Source organism: Oncorhynchus mykiss, chromosome 19 (genome assembly GCF_057628025.1).
Source record: "Oncorhynchus mykiss isolate SJ-2025 chromosome 19, ASM5762802v1, whole genome shotgun sequence".
Taxonomy (NCBI): domain Eukaryota; kingdom Metazoa; phylum Chordata; class Actinopteri; order Salmoniformes; family Salmonidae; genus Oncorhynchus; species Oncorhynchus mykiss.
The window spans coordinates 45,027,601-45,043,760 of NC_143040.1; positions in this window are offsets into that span (position 1 = coordinate 45,027,601).

Below are 16,160 nucleotides of genomic sequence, written 5' to 3' on the forward strand. Positions count from 1 at the left end.
TTCATATATCCTTATGTACATATTCTTTATCCCCTTACACTGTGTTCAAGACAGTAGTTTTGGAATTGTTAGTTAGATTACTTGTTATTACTGCATTGTCGGAACTAGAAGCACAAGCATTTCGCTACACTCGCACTAACATCTGCTAACCATGTGTATGTGACAAATAAAATTTGATTTGATTTGATTTGCATTGTCGGAACTGGAAGCACAAAAGATCCGCTACACTCGCATTAACATCTGCTAACCATGTGTATGTGACAAATAACATTTGATTTGATTTGATTTAGTGCAATGCAGTACAGTTTAATTCAGTACAGCACAGTTGAGTTCAAATCAGTAGAGTACAGTACATTAGAGAACAGTACAGTTGAGTGCGACAACCAACCCTGGTCGCCCCTACTATAGAAATGTGAAGTTTGAAATTAAATAGTTTGTTAATGTGGCTGATTGGTAATGGGACAATTGATGGCTACAACCATCAAACTAGTTGTAGTAGTTTAAAGGATAATATACATTTTTAAAAACTGTGGTGCACATTAATGTTTTAAACGTATTGCTCTATTTATTGTTAACAAATCAATTCAGGCAATTTATCACAACATGGATTTATGTCCATATTGCCCAGCTCTGGCATGCAGTGTACCTGTGTAATGAATCCTGGCTAAGGTTATACTATGGCTATGCTATAGGGTTATACTATGGCTATGCTATGCGGGGCTGCTGCTAGGCCCGGGAACAACATGTTTGACCTTGCAGCACATTAGGCTGCTGTGCTGATCTAACGAATGAATGCAAGTTACGACATTATCATCCACCTTACAATGTCTTTATATCATTATAGTGGGCATATTAAGATGGATTTCACCTCTGCATGTTAAATAAGTATAGTAATACGTCTTAGTAATATTCACTTAGCAAAGGTTAATATACTGGAGCTCTAAAGGGTGGATGCGCCACACTGAACTCCATGGCCCTGTCATAACATAGCCATTGATAATCATTATCAAACTCCATTGTTATTAAGTTCATCTTGATAAAACTTCCATCTGGTTCCCTTGAGCCTAGGGGCGACTGTATACCTTCCACTCCATGACACGACAGAGATTCTTTGTTAGCCCCTGTGTTTTATGACCTACTCCACGAAATGCTCATCTATGTGTGCATCCCAAATGGCACCCTATTCCCTATATAAGTGCATTACATTTGGACAAAAGTAGAGCACTAAATAGGGAATAGGATGCCACAATGGTAAGCAGACCAAAAAAAAAAATCTCTCCCTGGGTGTTTCTTTGTTAATCCCTTCATCACATTGTGCTTCCAGCCAGACCAGTGATAATGTCTCCATCTCTGTGGTTCATAATTAATGAAAACCATGGTAATGAATTAATGAAATCTCTATGGCTGCTCATCTGGTGAGCCAAGAGCAATATAATACTATGAGTGGGCATTAAGGTCTGAGAAATACAATGACTGCAGTGGGCTCAACAGCAGTGGCTGGCTAATTGATATGTGAGGACAATCATTTGACGAGAGCTAGCTTTCTAATGGTAGCAATAAAAGTGTTAAAAGCTTCTGCAATCTAAAAGGCTCACTTTGTGGAGCTGATGCTGATTTTATTTTATACCGCAACTCAGCAGGGTTCAGCGTAAATTGTAAAGAAATTAAATGTATAAAATTTTGCGGAATACAAACTCCATTCAAATGACATTAAATACCACAACAAACTGTCATTAGCTAATAAGGAAAAATGTAAGGGCGGATATTTCAGGCATCTTCTCATACTCTTTTGTTAGATCAGCAGACTCACAGTGATTGTGCTAAATAAAATCAAAGTGACAGGAAACAAACGGTACATTACCTCTTTCTCTCCTGCTGGTTCACATGCACACACACACACACACATACACACACACGCACGCGCACGCACACACTCGCGCACACGCACACACGCACACTCGCACACACGCACACTTGCACACACACACACACACACACACACACACACACACACTTGCACACACTTGCACACACGCACACACACGCACACACACACACACACACACACACACACACACACACACACACACACATACACACACACACACACACACACACCATATGTATGTACACACAACAGCTCAAAGTACTGTACATGTAGGTCGGCCTACAGAACTGTAGTATGTGAGAGCTGTGATAAGTTCCTATATAAGGGCATACCAGGTCATCTGATTAGATAAATCTCACCCTTTTACATTCTTCAGAGCTGAAGCAGGTAGAGACATCTACAAGCTTTAAAACATTTGTGCTTTAAAGGCTTCGCCCAGGCGAAGGTAGCAAATTACCCCCTTTCAAGGAAACACATTTCCAACACAACATGTTAAAAAAAAGCTGGGATAATGACGAGAAATTGAGATCTGAATCATAGTTTTGTAGGGAGAAGGCTTGAATTTAATTTCCTTATAAAGGGTTTGAGTTTTTAAAAGAAGCCCATGTCTGTGCCTATAATGGAGCAGCAGACTGCACCAGAGGTTTCATTGGGGTGTATATCCTAAATGAATTATCTTCCTACACAATGGCTGCCTTTGCTGCTTTTATGAAATGGTCTCTTGTGTGTGTGTCCCTCTATTCTGTGTCAGGTTCATCACAAACTGTGCCACAACCTGCCCAGGGCTCAGAAACCAGCTATTACCATATATTTCAACAAATGACTTTGGCTGGGTTTGTGTGTGTGTGTATATGTGTGCTGGAGTACGTGCATGTGTTTATGTGCCAGACCTGTCTCAAACCAGGGGTGTGCATAACTGATACTAATTATATGGTTCATTCACCACTATCCATATTTACAATCAAGGTATGAATAGCTGCATAAATGACCACATAGTGTTCTGTGTATGATTAATAAGCTGGCATTTGGAGAAAGAAAACCTCAATGAAGTCCATTAGTAGAACATATCAACTTTTCAAAACTTCAGACGCTGGCATTGGACCAACTGTACAATTATTGATCATAGTGTTCGAAAGTTGTGTCCCTGAGGTTTTCTTTCCTGGGTGGAACTGTATGAGGGCCCCAGACAACACCTCACATTCAGGCTGTCACACTGAGCAAGAGGAGCTGAAAGAGACACTGAAACACCCTCCTCCAGTGCACAACGGGTTGTGGCAAATTTCTCTCTCGCTCTCTCTCTCTCTCTTACTACTGCGAGTAGGGGGATTAGTGTACTGGCTGGGGCTGTATGTGCACTTCTTAATATGGAAAAAAAGCTATAATTTCCCTAAACACAGTAAAGAGCTCAGACTTCCAGGACTCTCCCCTCCCCTTCCTCCCCCCTCCTGCCTCTCAGTTCTCACAGGCGGGTGCTACTGCAAAGGCTGCTGGCGCCGTGCTCACTGGCATTCCCAGCATTCTTTCGTCATGTGCTCATGAAAAAGAGAGAAAAGGGGAGACAGAGAATAGACAGAGAAAAAATGCAACGAGTTAACCCTTGCATACTTATAGTGCTTAGTGAATAGTGGATAGTGGCTTTGGTTCATGTTTAGTGTACATTATCTACCCGTGAGGCTGTGTTGTAACCAGGTGACCACGTGGAACGAGTGACCTGCTTGAAAGAATAAAAACTACAGTTCATGGTAATAAATGACTGTTCGGGAAAGAGGGGGGAGGTATAGAGGGAACGAGACAGAGAGAAAGAGACGGAGAGAGCGGTGGGGAGGGAGGGGGGGATAGAGGGAACGAGACAGAGAGAGATAGAGGGCTCCACTGCCTGCAAATATGCTTTGTGTTTGTGCACATCATCAGACACAGTTATCCGTCAGTTATTTCATCAATCAATACCAGTTATTAAACTCTTTTTTGTAATCATTCTAACAATACAATTGAAGATATTTGTCATACTTGGAATGTTTGGATGGTTACTTGGAATGTCCGGTAAATAAAACAATATGTTACTATGCATGCTTCATGGTTGGACAATGCTTATCAAACTCTTGTTCTCCATCTGCTCTTTCAAGACAAAACCATTTGTTCATAGCTGAAGTTTAATGGAGGAATTCTTTCCAACACAGTTTGGGTAACTTCATGCAGTGAGTCCTCGTGGCTTTGCCTCATGATCCATGTGCTTGTTCTTCACCCTTGCAAAGGCGAAACCTCAGGAATGGACGTTTTGACGTCAGTCAGGCATCTCTGCATCAGCCACAGGATGGCGTTCATAACCATTAACGCTTGTCTGTCTATTGCAAGGGGTATGTCCCAAATAGCACCCTATTACCATTAGTGCACTACTTTTGACCACTATAGGGGATAGGTAGGGTGCCATTTCAGACCCAGACAAGGACGCAGACAAGGATGAATAAAACAAGTGACAAAAAACATAATTTATGATAATGGCTGCCTTTTTTATAGTCGGAATAATATGATGTAATACCACAGGATTAGGCCACTAGTGAAAGGGGTTTGACGTTGCATTTAATGTGAAAATGCTAATGATTCTGACAAGTCTATTTGTTGCTTTTAGACAACAAAAGAAGTGCTGTTTTAGTTTGAGTTTGTTTTAATGTTAATGTTTCAATGTTTTATTTATGAGAATGCATTTGTAAAACACATTACTAGAATAACAATGTGCCACCAAGGATGGCGTTTGAATTTCCACAAACCCCAAAATATTGCAATTTTAATAGAATTAGTCACACAAAGTGTTCAAGCATCCAGCTGTGACATGTTTGAATGTGGCCCCTTCAGTAGCTAGAGCTCTCAAATAAATACATGGTGCTATAGTGGTGGTGGTGTGCTCAGTGGTGCTTGTCCCCTCTCTCTCTCTCTCTCTCTCTCTCTCTCTCTCTCTCTCTCTCTCTCTCTCTCCATCTCTCTCTTTTTCTCGTTCACCCTCTCACTACTCCCCTCTCTCTCTCCTCTCCTCTCCCTCTCTCTCTATCCTCTCCATCCCTCCCCCTTTCTCTCTATCCTCTCCATCCCTCCCGCTTTCTCTCTCTCTCCCCCCTTTCCCTCTGTTTCCATCTCTCTGCCTCTCCCCCATCTCCCGCTCTCTCTTCCCTGTCCTTCCCTGTCTCGTCTCTGCCCCTCTCCCCCTTTCTCTCATTCCCCCTCTATCTCTCCCTCTCTCTCTCTCCCCCACTCGCTCTCTCCACCTCTCTCTCTCTCTGTGGATGATTAATGGGGCAGCTAGCCTGGTCGGTGCCTGCAGAGGTGCTCCACTCCCCATGACTCTATGGCCCCCGTCATCACAGCTCTAGCGTGCCCAACACCAGCCAACGCCAAGCTGACATTTTACAGCTTATGTGTATCAGGAATCAAATTTCCTCATGAATCTTAACCCGCCACATCTTATTGTGAGGACATGAATTATTCATTTTTTTGTTGTTGTCGGGGGGGAGGGAGGGAGGGGGGGGGGGGTCTATTTTGTCTACCCCCTTTGTTGGAAATAAAATGTATATTCTGAGGCGTTTTGTTATTTAATTTAATATGCACCATTAATCTAGAGATTATTGTTTTGGGTGTAACTGGAGAACGAGCAACAGGCAAATAGTGCAGCGAGTGCCAAGGTAAACAGCATAATGTATCATACACACGTAATGTAAGTCTTATCAGAGCTTATTTGAATGTCTCTGGGATTGGAGTGCTAACTGAGCAAACAGTTCCTGGCTCAGTCCCCACAGTATACATTTTATATTGAACAATAGTCAACGACATCCTCCCATAATATATTCTGTATCACAGCTGTATCCCCATGATATTATCTCTACCCTCTCTATGGTAAGCCATCATGTACAAATGACACAGTGGAAAACAGCTTTTTCCACCATTTAAAATGATTTAATCTGATTACTTTTGCTGTCACATAATAACATGACCTCATAATCCAATCAAATATACTGTATGACTGTACCGTGTGTATATACTTTTTTCGTTCCATTTTGGACATGGGTAAATTATTTGGTGTGCAAGTGCACCCAGTGACATCTCTAATTTCTCTCCATTTTTCTTTACATTCTCCGAATATTAACAAATATTAATTATGTTATATAGAAAAGTCAATGTTTTGTTAAATGTTCATTTATTTGGGCTGCAATTTCTGAGGCTGGTAACTCTAAGGAACTTATTCTCTGTAGCAGAGGTAACTCTGGGTCTTCCTTTCCTGTCGCGGTCCTCATGAGAGCCAGTTTCATCACAGCGCTTGATGGTTTTTGCGACTGCACTTGAAGAAACTTTAAAAGTTCTTGAAATGACCTTCATGTCTTAAAGTAATGATGGACTGTCGTTTCTCTTTGCTTATTTGAGCTGTTCTTGCCATAATATGGACCTGGTCTTTTACCAAATAGGGCTATCTTCTGTATACCACCCCTACAGTACCTTGTCACAACACAACTGATAGGGTCAAATGCATTAAGAAGAAAAGACACACATGTTAATTGAAATACATTCCAGGTGACTACCTCAGGGTGGCTACTTTGAAGAATCTCAAATACAAAATATATTTTGATTTGTTTAACACTTTTTTGGTTACTACATGATTCCATATGTGTTAGTTCATAGTTTTGATGTCTTCACTATTATTCTACAATGTACAAAATAGTAAAAATAAAGAAAAACCCTTGAATGAGTAGGTGTGTCCAAACTTTTGACTGGTACTTCATGTAATAAAATAACCCCATTTCAATAAAAATGACAATTTTGAAATCCTTGAGTGGACCAAACTATTAGAGGATCCAGGGTGTCATGCACCCCAACAATCTCAGGGGGAGGGGGGAAAAAGTATGTGAGGATGGCTGGGAGTGGTCTGTCAACACCTGTCTTTGTGTTGTTTCCACCCCTCTCCAGGTGTCACCCATCTTCCCCAGTGTATTCATACCTGTGTTCTCTGTTTGTCTGTTGCCAGTTATTTTTGTCCGTCAAGCCTACCATAATTTTTCCCCTTGCACCTGTCTTTTTCCATAGTTCCCGTTTTCTAGTTTTCCCAGTTTTACCATTTTGCCTGCCCCAACACTGAGCCTGCCTGCTGTTCTGTACCTTGTCACGCCACCATGGATTATTGACCTCTGCCTGCCCTGCCCTGACTAGAGACTGCCTGCCGTTCTGTACCTTTTGACTCTGATCTGGATTACTGACCTCTGCCTGCCCTTGACCTGTCGTTTTGCCCTGTTCTAGTAATACACTTTGTTACTTTGACACTGTCTGCATCTGGGTCTTCCCTAAAATGTAATAATGTGAGTCTTTATCAGTACATTTAGTTAACCTTGCCAGCAGGAACACCAGTCAGACAAGCTACTTACTTGATTGAAGCCTGAAATGGCTTCTTGGTAGCTAGTTACAGTGACTTCAGAAAGTATTCACACCCCTTGACTTTTTCCACATTTTAATGTGTTACAAAGTGGGATTAAAATGGATTTAATTGTCATTTTTGTGTCAACGATCTTCACAAAATACTCTGCACTGTAAAAATGGAAGAACAATTCTAACATTTGTAAAACACTTATGAAAAATGCATTCGGAAGTATTTGGAAAGTATTCAGACCCCTTTGACTTGAAGCACCTTTGGCAGCAATTATAGCCTTGAGTCTTCTTGGGTATGACGCTACAAGCTATTTTCAGGTCTCTCCAGAGTTGTTCGATCGGCTTCAAGTCTGGGCTCTGGCTGGGCCACTCAAGGACATTCAGAGACTTGTCCCAAAGCCACTCCTGCGTTGTCTTGGCTGTGTGCTTAGGGTCGTTGTCCTGCTTGAAGGTGAACCTTCGCCCCAGTCTGAGGTCCTGAGTGCTCTGGAGCATGTTTTCATCAAGGATCTCTCTGTACTTTGCTCTATTCATCTTTCCCTCGATCCTGACTAGTCTCCCATTCCCTGCCGCTGAAAAACATCCCCACAGCATGATGCTGCCACCACCACGCTTCACCGTAGGGATGATGCCAGGTTTTCTCCAGACATGACGCTTGGCATTCAGGCTAAAGAGTTCAATCTTTGTTTCATCAGACCAGAGAATATTATTTCTCATAGTCTGAGAGTCCTTTAGGTGCATTTTGGCAAACTCCAAGTGGGCTGTCATGTGCCTTTTACTGAGGAGTGGCTTCCGTCTGGCCACTCTACCATAAAGGCCAGATTGGTGGAGTGCTGCAGAGATGGTTGTCCTTCTGGAAGGTTCATCGCCACAGAGGGACCATTGGGTTCTTGGTCACCTCCCTGACCAATGCCCTTCTCCCCCGATTTCTCAGTTTGGCCGGGCGGCCAGCCCTAGGAAGAGAATTGGTGGGCCCAAACTTCTTCCTTTTAAGAATGATGGAGGCCATTGTGTTCTTGGGGACATTCAATGCTGCAGAAATGTTTTGGTACTCTTTCCCAGATCTGTACCTCGACACAATCCTGTCTCGGAGCTCTACGGACAATTCCTTCGAATTCATGGCTTGGTTTTTGCTCTGACATACTGTCAACTGTGGGACCTTATATAGACAGGTGTGTGTACTCTACCTACAGTACATGTACATATTACATCAATTACCTCGACTAACCGGTGCCCCCGCACATTGACTATGTACTGATGCACCCTGTATATAGCCTCACTATTGTTATTTTACTGCTACTGTTGAAATATTTGTTACTTTTATTTAAAAATATATATTTTTCAATTTTTTTATTTAACTCTTATTTTTCTTAAAGCTGCATTGTTGGTTAAGGGCACCTGTTGTATTCGGCGCATGTGACAAATAAAATGTCCAATCAATTGAATTTACCACAGGTGGACTCCAAGTTGTAGAAACATCTCAAGGATTATCAATGGAAACAGGATGCACCTGAGCTCAATTACGAGTCACATAGCAAATGGTCTGAATACTTATATAAATGACATATTTCTGTTTAATTTTTAATACATTTGCAAAAATGTTGAAAAACCTGTTTTCGCTTTGTCATTATGGGGTATTGTGTGTAGATTGATGAGGAAAAAACTTTATGTAAAACAATTTGAAAAAGGGAAGGGGTCTGAATACCTTCCGAATGCCCTGTCTTAATTATATAAGTATTCAACCTCCTGAGTACATTAGATTAGAATACATTAGAATCACCTTTGAAAGCTAATACAGCTCTTCAATACAATTTAATACAATTCTTCAAGCTCTGTCAAGTTGGTTGTTGATCATTGCTAGACAGCCATTTCCATGTCTTGCCAAAGATTTTCAAGCTGATGTAAGTCAAAACTGTAACTAGGCCACTCAGTAACATCCAATGGCATCTTGGTAAGCAACTCCAGTGTATATTTGGCCATTTTTTATTTTAGGTTATTGTCCTTCTGAAAGGTGAATTTCTCTCCCCGTGTCTGTTGAAAAGCAGACTGAACCAGGTTTTCCTCTAGGATTTGGCCTGTGCTTAGCTCTATTCCGTTTCTTTTTATCATAAAAAAACTCCCTAGTCTTTGCCGATGACAAGCATACCCATAACATGATGCAGCCACCACCGTGCTTGAAAATATGAAGAGTGGTACTCAGTGATGTGTTGAGTTGGTTTTGCCCCAAACATAACTCTTTGTATTCAGGATATAAAGTTAATTTATTTGCCACATTTTTTGCAGTTTTACTTCAGTGCGTTATTTCAAACAGGATGCATGTATTGGAATATTTTAATTCTGTACAGGTTTCCTTCTTTTCACTCTGTCAATTAGGTTAGTATTTTGGAGTAACTACGATGTTGTTGATTCATCCTCAGTTTTCTCTTATCACAGCCATAGAGCTTGCCATATTTTAGTCCTCAAACCCGGAAATGAGTTACCTCTGGTTCGTTGAGCCATCCCTATGAGGAAAGTTAATGGGGAAAGAATAGGGTTTTGGGATAAACTCAAAAAATAAGGTCTGAGGTTACAGGCTTAGGAGATCTTATACGTTTTGTTTTATGAGATAATATCAGTCAGTTAACAGACCTTTATGAATTATGGAGCCTTTATGTACTTTTTGTGCTTTTTAAAAATACCTACAGTACCAGTCAAAAATGTGGACACACCTACTCATTTAAGTCTTTTCTTCATTTCTACTATTTATTTATACTATTTTCTACATTGTAGAATAGTAGTAAAGACATCTAAACTATGAAATAACACATATGGAATCATGAAATAACCAAAAAAGTATTAACAGGTGTGCCTTGTTAAAAGTAAATTTGTGGAATTTCTTTCCTTAATGCGTTTCAGCCAATCAGTTGTGTTGTGACAAGGTAGGGGTGGTATACAAAAGATAGCCCTATTTGGTAAAAGACCAAGTCCATATTATGGTAAGATAAATCTCAAATAAGTGAAGAGAAATGACAGTGCATCATTAGTTTAAGACATGAAGGTCAGTCAATGTGGAAAATTTCAAGAACTTTGAAAGTTTCTTCAAGTGCAGTTGCAAAAAAACATCAAGCGCTATAATGAAACGGGCTCTCATGAGGACCGCCACAGGAAAGGAAGACCCAGAGTTACCTCTGCTGCAGAGGATAAGTTCATTAGAGTTACCAGCCTCAGAAATTGCAGCCCAAATAAATGCTTCACAGAATTCAAGTAACAGACACATCTCAACATCAACTGTTCAGAGGAGACTGCAAAGAAACCACTACTAAATGACACCAATAAGAAGAAGAGACTTGCTTGGGCAAAAAAAACACAAGCAATGGACATTAGATCAGTGGAAATCTGTCCTTTGGTCTGATGAGTCAAAATTTGAGATTTTTGGTTCCAACCGCCGTGTCTTTGTGAGACGCAGAGTATCTGTGTCTCACAGTGGAGCATGGAGGAGGAGGTGTGATGGTGTGGTGGTGCTTTGCTGGTGACACTTTCAGTGATTTTTTTAAAATTCAAGGCACACAGCCAGCATGGCTATCACAGCATTCTGCAACAATACGCCATGCAATCTGGTTTGCGCTTAGTGGGATTATAATTTATTTTTCAACAGGACAATGACCCAAGACACATCCAGGCTGTGTAAGGGCTATTTGAAGGAGAGTGGGCTCCAAGAAGGAGAGTGATGGAGTCCTGCATCAGATGACCTGGCCTCGACAATCACCCGACTTCAACCCAATTGAGATGGTTTGGGATGAGTTGGAATCAGAGTGAAGGAAAAGCAGCCAACAAGTGCTCAGCATATGTGGGAACTCCTTCAAGACTGTTGGAAAAGCATTCCAGGTGAAGCTGGTTGAGAGAATGCCAAGAGTGTTCAAAGCTGTCATCAAGGCAAAGGGTGGCTACTTTGAAGAATCTAAAGTATATTTTGATTTGTTTAACATTTTTTGGTTACTACATGATTCCATATGTGTTATTTCATAGTGTTGATGTCTTCACTATTATTCTACAATGTAGGAAATAGTCAAAAATAAAGAAAAGCCCTTGAATGAGTAGGTGTGTCCAAACTTTGCACTGGTAGTGTATATGCTTGAAAAAAATTAAAAAGTGACGTTGGCTGATGAATATGGTCTCAAAGAACAAAACACATAAGATATCCTAAGCCTGTGTTTACCACAACTTTTTTTCTGCATTTATCCAAAATCCCTACAGAATCGCCATTCATTTCCCCATAGGATTTGTCCAACGAACCATGGCGGAGTTAGTGCTTACAAAAAGACGCCATTACTATTTCTCTCTGTTAGCCTCATGGTGAAATCCCTGAGCGGTTTCCTTCCTCTCTGGCAACTGAGTTAGGAAGGATGCCTGTGTCTTTGTAGAGGCTGCGTGGTTTGATACACCATCCACATTGTAATTGATATCTTCTCCATGCTTAAAGGGATATTCAATTTCTGCTTTTTTTATACCCATCTACCAGTAGGTGCCCATTGAGAGACATTGAAAAACCTTCCTGGTCTTTGTGGTTGAATCTGTGTTTCAAATTCACTGCTCGACTAAAGGACCTTACAGATAATTGTATGTTTGGGGTACAGAGATGAGGTAGTCATTCAAAAATCTTGTTAAACAGTATTATTGCACGTGCAACTTATTATGTGACTTGTTTAAGCACATTTGTACTCCTGAACTTTATTTTGGCTTCCCATAACAAAGGGGTTGAATACTTATGGACTCAAAACATTTCAGCTTTTCTTTTTTTGAATTCATCTGTAAACATTTCGAAAAACATAATCCCACTTTCACATTATGTGTAAGTAGGCCAGTGACAAAAACATCTACATTTAGTCCGTTTCAAGTTCAGCCTGTAACAAAACAAAATGTTAAAAAAAGTCAAGGGGTGTGAATACTTTCTGAAGGCATTGTGTGAGGTTGGGAGATTTGGAACCTATTTGGGCTCGCTAAAGCCAACTTCATAAAATTGCTAAGTGGCTAGAATTATTACAAAAAATATATAATAATTAACGCCTCTGAGATGAGCTATACAATATTGGAGTCCTATTATGTTTCTGAAATTGCTGTATACAGTACATGTCTTAAAGTACTTTAAACAAAAAGGAACACAACAAGCATCAACGTAAATCATTTTCCATCCATAAACTGATGTTACATCTATTTTACAAAATAGACTGCAGTTGTAATTGCATTGAACCTAACCCTTTGCACATATTGTCAATGACTTGAATGGCTGGCAACCTTTCTCTACAGTTGAAAAAACAGTAAGTAAATAAGCTATCCGCTTCCAAAGTCATATATTTTATATTTTCATACTATATCAATACAATGTAAGTGTAACAAATTATACTTTTAAATGACAGACCATTCTTGATTCTGAGGACACTTCCTTTATAGTACTCTAAATCATAAATGACAGAGCACGGCTTGAAGGTAATTCAATAGGGACTGGTGCATTGGCACCTGTGGTAGGCCTACTCTCCCTGGTTACAACCACAACAAACAATACGGTCATAACTGTTTGTTCTCAGCTTAAAGCTGGAATCCTTAATGCCGAAACAGCCACATCTATTTGTGATATTACAACAACAAATAATTTACTGCAAACAACAAACACTCTTTTCCCCTCTGACATAATTGGACTCGAATTAGAAGAGCACAATCTATACTGCAATTTATTTTACCATGCTGCGCAATGCTCCTCAGCTTGGCAACAAAAACAATAACAGTGGAGGAGGGGCGGCCAGTGGCGCTGTTTCCCCCTACTGCGGATTTAGTTTTTAACAATACATAAACCTGATTACAAAAGAACACGGTAACATTAAAACTTCCTTGTTGGGGAGAGCTAAGTGGACTGTCATTTCATATGTGGTTTAAAGATGTGTTCGCTCCCAGGTTTCGGCACCAAATAACTAAATATTAATTTGCTTTCTCCACAGCCTTTTGGACGCCTCTTCTCCCAATTATACACAATACCTTCAATACCTTCAACAATTGGGCTTACATTTCACATCTTCTCTATATTAATGTTGAATGTGTTGAATTTTTGTTACATGGTCTTTGGTTTTTGTTACATTTTTCGAACAGAATAATACTTTCATCAAACAAAGGACCCCAAATACCTTGCCCTCAGCTGTGGCGATTGATGACCCTGCTATTATTGGTCCACAATAATTGCTAGGCTATTATTGGCCAGCTCTGCTCGCAGCCAGGCTCAACAGTTCTTTTGTCTCTTTTCTACAGAGCAGGATTTTGTGCGGTCCCAAAGCAGGGTAGACTGATCCTCGTTGGCAGACTTAAATGTCAGGTGTCCTCTGTCTTTCCAAAAATGCAGCCCCGCTGCCGACTGGTGAAGGAAGACCAAGTAGCAGCTAGCTAGGGATGAAATACAACATCTCTTCAATCTATAGAAGGAGAATCAGACACATACAGTCCTCCTGATCAGAACCATAAAAAAATCCCTGAGAGCGATATGCAGACCAGTAAAAGGAAGGAGAGCGTATAAAGCTGGAGGACATTGGTCTTAGAAATGTCTCCTGAAATGAAAGCCTGTCATCTCTTGATTTGGTTTCAGCCCAACCATCCACAGAACCATGGACATCTGAGAGTTTTTGGAGGGTAGGAAAGAAAGAAATAGGATTGAAAATGAGCAAAAAAAAGATTGTGGTTTATTGATCCATAAAAAAGGGTCCTTCACTCCATCAATGCTGAGGTCCACTCTGACTGCCCTCCAGGGATATAGATGTCCAGCTCATACATGGTCAAATACAATTGAATCCCCAAGGCTCCATAATGACTCCATTCTACCACTTTTTCCCTCAAGTCACAGGTAACAGATCAAGACAAGATCAGTAGATAAGTAGTCTGGGAATGTCTGACCTCAAAAGGCCTTGGGGCTGGGATAGACGTTTTTAAACTACAAGCATTGATGATGCAGGCTTTAAAAGTTGGGTTCTTCTGGCTTTGTTGGTTGTGAATTCAAAGATGCTTTTTTAACACAAAGCAATCTCCCCAAAATGACGTTGAACCAACATGGAATAGATGTTGAATTGACGTCTGTGCCCAGTGGCATAGTTCTGCTAAAAACACCTCAGCTTGACTGCACACTAAATCATTGTGTTAGACAAAGCAACTAAAGGACAATAATGCTGACAAAAGAGGTTTGGGGGCCTAGTATTGACTCCATGCACAGCACAATTTGGATCCTATACAACACAATGCAGATAGATTTCAGCTCAAATGACGATTCAGTCAGTGGTAGCAGATTGGCATTTATTAGGATGACTCGTGTACTGGAGGCATCTCTGCAGGGTAGTCACTTGCTGGCACAGCCACAAAGGCATAACATCTTATTTTTAAAACTAACCTTAACACTAACCTTAACCCCACTGCTAATTTTATGCCTAACCCTACTCTAACATTTAGACTTAAAAGCTCACTTTTTACGAGACATAGCTAATTTTGACTTTGCAGCTGGCCCATTAAGTGTAAATCGCTCAGTGATGCCTCCAGTACAAGATTCATACTAATACACGTCAACGTGCACAGTGGCTGGCTAACACAAAATGCTTTCTTCTTTACCACACAATGACCAAAGTGAATCTGACGATTTTGTCTTCCAACAAATCATGTTCTAATTACTTAATTTTGTATATAATGATAATTAGAGAAGACATTCATCATTCCATCATTATCCTAAGCCTAATGGTTAAACAATAAACGACCACATGCACGTGACCTTGCCATGTCAATTTAAAGTGCAGGGGAATCAACCCAACTCATCCCTAGACCTTAACAGAATAATGACTTTGAGCCTTTATAATGTGAATTGTGCCTATCAACCATGTTATTAATAAAAATGACATTGCTATACACTGATCTGGCTCCATAGCTAATTAGTCTTTACTTTTTAATTTTCCACATCCCCTAAAGTTTATTACAATTACCCTATCAATTCATCTCAATAGGCATTTATAATAGAATCTAACACACCTGTGCCTTTCTATTGATTGATGTTGAGAATAGAAAAACTATTGGATAGCCTATATTTGGATAAATATGCAAGCAAGATTTAGTTCTGTATTTCAAGATTAATTTTTGGGTTTGGCATATCAGTTATAATTAACATTGTGTTCTAAACGTATTACTAACCTTTTATAATGTCTTATAACCTAGTTAAGTTACACATTTAGTTATTATGAATAGCTTACATTATGAATAGAGCCTACATATGAAATGACTAGGCACAGCTATTATTACATAGTTGTAATAAGCATGTCATTGCCTTGCCAAAACGGACTATAGTTGATAGGCTAGTCCACTACTTAGACTAGATATCAGTGCCGACTTGTTATGTATAGTTACAGTGCCCTAATACGCAGATATATATTCACCATCTAGTCTCTCCTGGTCCAACATCTTCTCTTCCATGCGGTCTCTCTTGGTCCAACATCTTTTCTTCCCATGCCAAGCAAGACTGATTTACAGTGTAAACTGCAGTGTTTCCGAGGCCATACATTCTACACTTGCCCTGCATCTAAACGACATTCCCAGCCCGCGTATCACTGACTCTCTCTGCGCGGGTTGTCACTAGTTACCAAAGCCACAAAGTCAAAATGTACTAGACTATATCATAGTAATTCATGAAAACAAAAATGTGCGTTTTGGTATTGATTTATGGTTATGGTTAGGCATACAGTTAGCAGTGTGTTTTAGATCAGTGTATAAGGTTAGTGTTAGGTTTAATGACAGATTTTAAGAAGATCAATTGTAAAAAAATGTTTTATATATATATATATATATATATATATATATATATATATATAAAAATAGGCGTGGTTTG